Raw genomic sequence first — 10,526 nt, forward strand, 5'->3', positions numbered from 1 at the left:
AGTTTTAGCTCAAGGTGTGCACTTTACCACTTGATCCACAGCACCACTTTCAGGTTTTCTGGTGGTTAATTGGACATAAGAGTCTCAAAGACTTTCCTGCCAGGGCAGGCTTTGAACTGCAGTCCTCAGAAATCAGATTCCTGAGCAGCTGTGATAATAGGTGCAAGCCACCAGTTTAACCAAATTCTTTACTCTTTCCTCAACCCCCTTTAACCAGAAAGCTAATTCTAATCACAATCTGAATTAACACCAAATGGTTAATGTAAGGGAAATTGTCTGGATTTTATTCAAGCACACATTTTATTGCTTCTGTTTCTTAGTGAAAAACTAAATTTTACCCTAATGCTTATCCTTCACTAACCCTAACAAGAACTAAAACAGCAATTCACAATTTAAACCAAATCATATCTGAATGTTAAAAGTAACAAAGACGTTGGTTTTCATTCATTCTAACTTTGATATCATTCATTCTTCTTAAAATATATTGCAGTTTTACAAAATACCTTACATCTTTTTCTCATCCGAACCCCAGCTCTACCTGGAACACCTTGCTGAATCCTAAACCTACAGATAACTGAATCAAAAATTTATTAGCAAGCCTCTATTTCACATTTATCCCAACTCTTGATAGGCATGTAGGTCTAAATTTTACTTGCATTTTGAACCTAAAGTTTTTAAAGTGTTTTCCTAGTTCCTGTCAGGTTTTATTTTATATATTTATTTAAATTTTAGTTATTGTAAAGAGGCTTACAGAGGGATTATAGTTATATGTGTAAAGTAATGAGTGCACTTCTTGTTGAACATTGTTACCCTCTTCTTTGTTGTTCTCCCACTATACCTTCCCTCTCCCACCTCTCTCACTCCTCTGTCCCAATGGTGTAAAGTTCATTTTCAATATAGTGTGTTGTGAGTATCATTGTTGCAATGCGTCATCTTGTGTTGAACCTAAATTTTATTTTTCTCTAACCTTAATTCTAATTCTGTCTGGGATCCTAACCCTAACCATAATAATAATAATAGCCCAATTCAGAAGATAAGAAAAAATATTCAAGTTTTTATTCATCCTGTAAATCCACTGTACATATTGAATTAAGTTGCAGTTCACCTTAAATCTTCCAAATTAGATTATATGTGCATATTTAAAGATGTAATTTTATTTGAAAAACAGAAATCTTTGGAGGAAGGAGTAATGAAAAGGAAATAGAGGCAGTATAATCAAATGCTTTAAATATATTTTGGAAAGACCATAAGGAAACTGCCACTTCTGACAATTAATAACCATTAACAAAATAACTAAAAACTAATAAGTAAATAGCACACTGCCATCTAGTGTTCTTTAAGAGAGCCATAATATGTCTTGTGAATAAAATACTTGTGTTAGATAAACTTTGTTCATGCATAATTCATACTGCTATTGGCCAATAATTTAGCTTAATCAATAAAAATATATCAAATAAAATTCCATGATAAAAAATATAAATCAGTTAGTAATTGTTTGAGAAAAAGTAGTCATGACTTTAAATAAACTAAATTTCTAGTTTCCTACAAAGCAATGATTTAGGTTTACTAATCTAGTATTTCTAGTAAATTTAGAGAACATGATTGGCATAAAAAACAGCTAAATGCACATCTTGTTTCTTGAACAGGTGATGTTTTAAACATTTTCTTTTATTCAAATGAATACTTATGTTTACTTTTCAAAATAAGTGCAATTTTATCTCCTTTTATCTCTCTGCAATTAAATGTATTACTATATGCAGGTATTTAAAAGCTAAATTTTTCTATGTTTGTTATGTAACCCTACATATTCAGAATGACATGGTTTTTCTATTCCTAAATGTCTAACCTCTGGGATTTTTGCATCAGTAATATAACATCTAATAAGGTTGTTGTGAAGGCTCCAGTAAACAGTGTCAAAAATATTTCCTGCATTCTAAATTTTAAATCTAATCCTTTTTAGGTTTTCATTATGTCATTCATTGTCTCTTCAAAGCAATTAAACTAAAATAAATACTACTTTTTAAACCTTTAACTCACATTGTAAATAATATTAACATAGTTCACACAGAGTCTAATTATTTCAAATTCAAAATGTTTGGTGATCTTCGTGTGAAGATTTTGGAGAGTAGAAGGTCCTTATACTCAATAATATTTTGTTTAAATTAAATCAATTCATATATTTGGATTTCTAATTTGGAGGTTAATCACATGGAAACAGGAAAATAATAAGAAAAATGATTACTTTGGGAGCATTTTCTTCTTAAAATTATGCAGCAAAAATATCTTAAAATATCTTAAATATATATTAAACATATTATATGTGTTAAATATATTAAAATATATTATTAATAAAATGTTTCCATCCTTAGGTAAAGTGCATTATACTTTAATATAAAGTTTATCTCAAAATAGAAATTCTGCAACTAATCTAATGTACGTTTTCATGAACAAAATGTTGTGACTTCTAGTCTTTTTATGTAATTTTAATTTTAGTTGTGACATGATTCCTATTTACACTTAATACTAACTTCTGTAAGCATACAAATCATGGCTGTACATACTAACTTATGTAAGATAATATTAAAAAATCATCTTTTTCCTGTCTCCAAAAAGGAAGGGTGAGGTGCTGAAGTATATTAAATAAAAGCATTCTAAAAGAGATTTTTTATGAAATGGAAATTTGTAACGTGAGGATGGGATCATGAGCTCTTTCTACATGGCTAACAGGAATTCTCATTTCTACAGTAATTTCTAACCAATTAGTCACACAGGGTAATCCACAAAATTTGAAGTTCATATGAAGGAATTAAATTCCTAAAAGATGTGACAATCCTGCTCAAACGTTCGGTCTCATCACTAGTTCTTTGTATTTGCTGGCTGATCTAATTCTCTATCATATATTTCAGATTATTAAGCATATTAGTAATTCAGCTGTTAAGTACATAGTAGGAGACTCCTGAAATCACAGTTATTGCTGGGTAATATGCAAGAGAGAAGAAAAAGATTATATTAATCTCCAATTCGTCCCTTTGGCCTTCAATATATCAGTTAATTCTCAAAGCAATCATTTAAGATGTTAGTTTATTTTTCTCTTTTTTAGTACAGATTAAGCAAGTGTTTTTCTCAGTAAAAAGTGATGAATGGTATCAGAGCTCTGATATGAGCACCTTCTCTTTAACAAATAATGCTCTATGGGCTATAAATATGGAAGCCACACTAAAATTTTCTCTCTCCACACACACAGACACACACACACACACACACACACACACACACAGACACACACACACACACACACACACACACACACACACACACACGAACCCAGCTGCCACCCAAACACATCAGAGATCAGTTCAGTTCCTTTGTAATGATAGTTGATTGATGTTTGTACCATTGGTTTTTCTTTTCTTGAAGATCTTGCCTGGACCTACATGTTTCTCTGAAATCAAGTCACTTGCTTTTAGTATACTGTTTCAATATATTCATAGTATGTTCCTGGTTACTTCAGGCCAATTAACAGTATCCTGAATACAGTATCCACAAACTTGACATTCAAGTCAAACTCCATGAATTCATACTACTATTCCAAAATACTAAAATTTATTGGATCTAGAAACCAAAATATACCCACCTTGTTATATTATTAAGAATTGACATCATGAAAGTAGAAGAATATTGATCAGGAACTGAGGTCAGAGAACAGGAGTATGTGGGAAAATGTAGAACACTGGATGTGTGTTAGAGATACAAAATCATCTTCTGTAGACTCATTTATTGTAAACTTGTGATCTTATAGTGAAATTTCAATCTACATATACAGTTTTCCAGTTGCTTTGCTTACCTGTCACTTCTGATCACGAATTCTCTTATAAATTGCTATAGTATCTTCGAATGCAAATATTTATCATCTTAAGGAAAGACAGTCTCTTTCTACATCTGTCTTTCTACGTGAAAAAGCCTTATTTTTTGTTTCTCTACTGAATAAATATATTCCTGGAAACAGGATACTGACAACAAATCTGGTGGTAATTTTCTCTTTTTAAGTTTGAAATATAATATAAACTTTGTTGTGACTAGTCGTTTTTTAAAAAATCAGTGATATTCATGAACACTAATATTTTGATGCCTTTAAGTAAATTGAGACTTGATGTGGTACGGTAGTTCTTGTTTCTAATTGACTCAACCATTAGATGATTCATGTATAAACATGTGCATTGCACTGTTTTATTTTTATATATCAAATAGTCCCCAAGGATTTACTTTAAAGTGATAAGGGGAGGCTAGTCTTCATGTTCCATTCTTTATATTTATTTCAGTAAAAGTACTAGAATACATGATGTTTACTAGAGCAATATAAAAGATGAGAGCATATTTCTAAAGAGAATGGATTTCTTGATTAAAACAGAAAAGAGTAAAACTGTCAGGTTTCATGCTTGAGACTGCATAAATTTCATATGAATGTAGCTTAAGATGAGACTCAAAGGAAAATTCATATTAATATTACTTTTCTGCTTGATTCATACCTATAATAGTAATTGCAATGAGGGAAATGATATTTTCACAATAAAAAATCTATAAGTAAAAAAATATTACTGAGATTTATATCACATCATAAGCAGTATACTTATTTTAAGGAATTGGTCATTCAAAGCCCTAGATACTTAATGGATGAAGAATGGAATTGAAAATAGCAGAGAAAAACAATTCAACATGCAGATATTATGATTTTATAATATTAATATGAAAGACATGGAGCTTTTGCCTTTCCGAAGAAGAAGGTTTAGCCAGTAATATCAATGTAAGTCATCAGTTGTAATGAGTCTAAAGTCTTTTCCTCCAAGATATCCAAGAGTACTATATTCATCCTTTGAAGAGTAAAGAAGTAATTATTTTAATTAGCTTTGCTTAATATTAATTTACTTGTAGTAAATAGGTTAATGTGTCTGCTATCTTTCTTTCCATGTAATAACATACATTTAATATTATTACTGTCTCTTCATACAAGCCTGAAATCACTATATCAAATTAGCATAAACAAAAAACAAAAATAACCTGATACCACCATCACATATCCTAAATTATGTGGAAAAAATCAACAATAAATAAAATAAATCAGAGGAAAAGGAAAACCAATTGCACAATAACAACAGAAAATTACCGTAGCTCTCTCTAATGAAACAGATCTTCAGAGTCCCAGAGGGTACTCCACTTCTAGAGGGTCACATCAAGTCAGCTATAATTACATATAGATATACAATTCAAAAGAAGATTTCATATGTCTTCCAAGCAAACAGAAATCTTTGAAAAAGTGCCCACCCAGGCAGGTGGCTGCTGTGAAGGTGGTGGCCAACATATTCAAAATACAGCTGCAGTGTGGAAATAAAAGGTCCACATGGGAAAAAAAAGCAGGAACAGAAGTGTACAAGGGAGACAGCCAAATCCATACTCACAGACAATTCAAGATACCACTGTACAACCCGAACTGTAACTAGAACCACAAGTATTAACATCACAACATCTTCCCATAATTGATTTCTACTCCTACACTTAATGGTCTAGACAAAAACCTAATTCCAGAAAAACAAATCAAAACAGAAGATCAAACCAACACCTAGCAATTCAACCAAGAACATAAAGAGCCACCTATTATATCATAGATGCCCCAAAAGAAATCCCCGAAGTGAACAGAACAAATCAGAAAAATACAAGAAATGTGATGTGAAAGTAGTATAATTCACACAGTAAATAACCACGAATTAGAGCACACAATTAAGGACGTAGAAGACACTTTTCAAAATTAAGGACGTAGAAGACACTTTTCAAAATTCATTACAAATACTGCTGAAAATGTAATTAATGAAAAAATACAAAACCTCTACAAGGAAATTTGTGAACAAGATAAGACCAACTATAGATTAGCAAAATAACTCATGGAGACTACAAAGAGAAATAAATTCTGAAAAGGCAAGGGAGTCCAAGGAAAAAATGGATGCCTAGTTAAAAGATATGAGAGAAAGCACAGCTAAAAGAAAAAAAAAGCAAAACAAAACAAAAAACCTTCCAACCGCTCCCCCACCCAAAGAAAAGATGTAAGGAAAGTCCATACCAGACCTAAAACAAAGCTTTAATAAAGAGATAGAAGCCATAAAATGACCAAATAGAAGACAGGGAAATCAAAAACAAAGTAGAATATCTCCACAGCAAATAGATGACATAGAAGATAATCTCAGGGGTCAAAGACCAAATAGATCTAATAGGAAAGTGGAAGTAATCATTTAGAACAAATCCAAAGAATAAGAAATGATCTTGCCAGAACGTCAAGACTGAGATCAAATTTGGGGAAGATTGGTATGAAGGAGAAGAGCAGGACACTAAATGGATGGGAAACGTATTACAGAATTCTAGCAAAGAACATTCCAAACATCCAAAGAGATAGATTCATTCAGAGAAGAAAAGCCTTTCGAACACCAAGCAGAGAATTCTAGAAAAAACAACCCACCACCACATCATAATCCATTAGAGGATCATTAGAAATCAAGGAAAGAAGCCGCGTGCTGGTGGCTCACGCCTGTAATCTTAGCTACTCAGGAGGCTGAGATCTGAGGATCGCGGTTCAAAGCCAGCAGGGGCAGGAGAGACCGTGAGACTCCTATCTCCAATAAACCACCAGAAAACCGGAAGTGGCGGTGTAGCTCACGTGGTAGAGCACTCGCCTTGAGCTGAAGAGCTGAGGGACAGCGCCCAGGCCCAGAGTTCTAGCCCCATGACCGACAAAAAAAAAAAAAAAAAAGAAATCAAGGAAAGGATTCTTAAAGCTGCCATAGAGAAAAGATTGATTATTTATAAAGGATATGCAGTCAGAATAACTACAGATTTCTTAGATGATATGGTAAAAAAAGAAAAGGCCATCATGATATGTAACAAATATTAAAGGCAAGCAACTATGAACCATGAATATGGTCCCAAGCCAAATATTCCTTTACAATTAAAGGATATATAAAAATGTTTCATGACAAAGAAAACTTGAAACAATGTATCTCCACCAAATCAGCAGGATGGAAGTTAATCAAAGATATCCTTCACAGAAAAGATCAAGAACAGGAACTGGTGATATGACAAGCTTCTTACCAGAGAACAAGTTAAATATATTGAGTAGACGATTCACAACTCCTAAGAGCTCCTAAGAGGACTCACCCAAATAGATAAAATTAGAGAAAAAAAATGAGACCACAACATAAATTAGCAAAATTGAGACTGTTATATGAGAGTACTTGAAAAACATATGCTAATCACCTGGAGAATCCTGGAGAAATTTATGATTTCCTATACTCTAACTGAACCAAGAAGTGATACATAAGAAGTAATGAAAATGAAATTTCAATAAGCATTTTCCCATAAAAGAAAAATGTAAGACTCAATGGATTTACAATGAAATTAAGGCCTGCAAAGAACTTACAATACTCAGATATATCTCTTCAATGGAATAGAAAAGGAATTGGAATTATCAAATATATTCTATGAAGCTGGAATTAGACTCTTCCCCAAATCAGATAAGGACTCATCAAAGAAAGAGAACTATGAACCCTCCTCTTTGATAAACATTGATAGAGAACTTCTCAATAAAATTCTCACCAACCAATTTCAGCAACTAACAAAAAAATCGTATGCTATGATCAAACAGTATTCATCCAAGGCTACAATTGGATTCAATATACTTGTCAATAAACATAACAGACACCATCACCAGAAGTAGGGAAAAGAACCACATGATCATCTATATGGATGTAGAAATAGCTTTTAAAAAGATCCAATACCCCTTTATGATTAAAAGGTCTGAGAAGCTAGGAGCACGTGGAATTTTCCTCAGTATAATAGAGTATGTATATGACTAAGAGATAATAAGCACGTACCTAACAGTGGAGGCATGAAGACATTAAAATCAGGAATGAGAAAAAGATGTTCACTCTCTCTACTACTCTTCAATATAGTAGTGGACTTTCTAGCAAGGGAAATAGGCAAGAGAAAAACAAAAAGAGGATCCAAATAGGGAAGAAGTAAACCTATCCCTTTTCACAGATGAAATGATCCTGTATTTAAAGGACCCTATAGCTTCTCAGTCAAGTTAGTAAAGGTGATGCTATCCTTCAGCAATGAAGTAGGGTATAAAACCCACAAGAATCAGTAGTTTTTCTGTGTTACCAACAATGGGAAGATCCAGGCTGAAATCTAAAAAACAACCACATATGTATTAGCCTCAAAATCAAATCAAATTTAAGCAAAAGAAAACAACAACAACACTAGGAATTAATTAATTTAACTGAAAATGTGAAGGGCCTCTACTGTGAAAATTTTAAAAATCTAAAATCGAAAAATTGAGGGAGATTCAAGGAAATGGAAAATATTTCAATGCTCCTGGTTGGAAGAATTAACATTGTGAAAATTGCAATACTGCCCGCAAACAATTGGCAATGCAATACCCATCAAAATCCCAACAATATTCTTCAATGCAGTAGAGAAAGTAATCCAAATTTAATATGGAATTACAAAATTTCAGTTGGAGCTGAAGGCTTAGAAATGAACTCATGGGCATATAGTCATGTTACACACACACTCACAATGGAACTCTATTCGCCCACCAGAAAGGATGATTTTCACCAGTCTTAAGGACAATGAAAGGCTTGGGAAAATTATAATAAGAGAAAGGAATGCACACTCAGAGCAATGTAAGTTTCATAGATTCATTCATTTATGGTAACTCAAAGGTGCCTATATATCTATAAGTAAACAAGACAGATTCTACCTCGTCCCAGTTAAATGGCCATTATCAAGAAAATTAACAATAGCAAATGCTGACGTGGATGTAGCCAAATGGGAACTCTATTACACTGTTGGTGGGAAATTACACATGTTCATCCCCTCTGGAATGCAGTATGCAGATTCCTCAATATTCTAAACGTAGATCTCCCTTAAGACCCAGTAATTACCCTCATGGGCATTAATGAAAGAAATAAAAAAATCTAACTCACATTAAATATACCAGAATAACCATGTTCAGGGCCCAGAACCAGAGTTCAAGGACTGGAAAAAAAGTTACCACTGCTGGTATTTGTTTCCACAAATATGAACCTTTTGACAAAAGATACCTAATCATTCTATTTGCAGCAGCTAGGACAGGTGGACCCATTGCAACAATGAGATATATAAAATGTTAAGTAGAAAAACAAAATTTACAAATTTGGCTCTGAGTGGAGGGGAGGGTCAGGAGGGGGAAATAGAAATGGATAGTAAGGGGAAACAAAGGAGGTAACAATGCTTGATTAGAAATGTACTCATTACCTTACCCATGTAATTGTAACCCCTCTGTACGGTATTTTTACAAAAAACACCTTAAAATATACTAAGGATATTTGTAAAGTATATAATGAAGGAAGAATTTCATCCTTTACAAAAATCTATGCTAAACTATTGATATTTTACTGTACTTTTCCTAAAACCAGTTTGATTTAGTTTAATATTTGTCACGCCAAGTTTCTCTATATTCTACTGGAGATTTAATTTTTCATGTATGTATGTATATGTATATGTATATTTATCTGTATCTGTATATGTATCTATCTATGTATGTTCCAATGTGGATCATCAGACTTGAAACATTGCTTTGTTTGCTGTTCAGCAATTAACGTAGTCGGCTCATTCTGTAACAATATCTGTGCTCATTCTCATCATTCCTTTATTTCACACACCATCAGCCTTCTAAAATCAGCTTCATTTCCTGGAGAAGATTATCAATCAGTCCAACCAATATTCACCCATAGGGTTTTAATAAAGCAAGCCTTAAGGAAGGAAATTAACTGAAGGGACAACTACAGAATTTCTACAGAGACCTGACATCTTTCACATTTCTCTCTTCTTCCTCATACTTGAGAAAGCATTGAATAACACTATAAATATACTTCATTTATAACTTAGGATCAGTGTTTCTTTTCCAACCTGAAGCCTTCTTTTCAATGATTTTTGACATAAACGTTTGGGAGATTTTTTTGATTGTGATGGGTTTCCATCCAAAACAAAGCCATGTATATCAAGAAAGCCAACGTTTTCAACTCAGAGTACTAATAAACAAGAGGGAGAAAATTAAGGTTAGCTATATATGTTAAGCACAGATATAGGTAATATCAAGATATTTTGAAATTGTATACTTTTACTGAATAAAGTGGCTCAAACTATAATATTATCTACTTGGAAAATAGAGATTAGAGAATTCCAGTTTCAGGCAAGCCCAGATACAAAAAGAAGTTTCAGAAACTAACCATTTGCTGGGTGCAATGTTTTATGCTCATGTTAGGAGGACCACAGTTCAAAAAGGCCAAGGCATAGTGATACTACCTCAAAATAAAAAATCCAATTCTAATCTGCAAGTTTGGTAGTAATAGAGATGCTTTTTCACAAGTACAGGGTTTTGGGTTCAATCCTCCAGTACTGCTAGGAATTTAGTGTGTGCCAGGGTAAGAATTTGGCATGTC

Source organism: Dipodomys spectabilis, unplaced genomic scaffold (assembly GCF_019054845.1).
Source record: "Dipodomys spectabilis isolate Male_0828 unplaced genomic scaffold, ASM1905484v1 ptg000242l, whole genome shotgun sequence".
Taxonomy (NCBI): Eukaryota; Metazoa; Chordata; class Mammalia; order Rodentia; family Heteromyidae; genus Dipodomys; species Dipodomys spectabilis.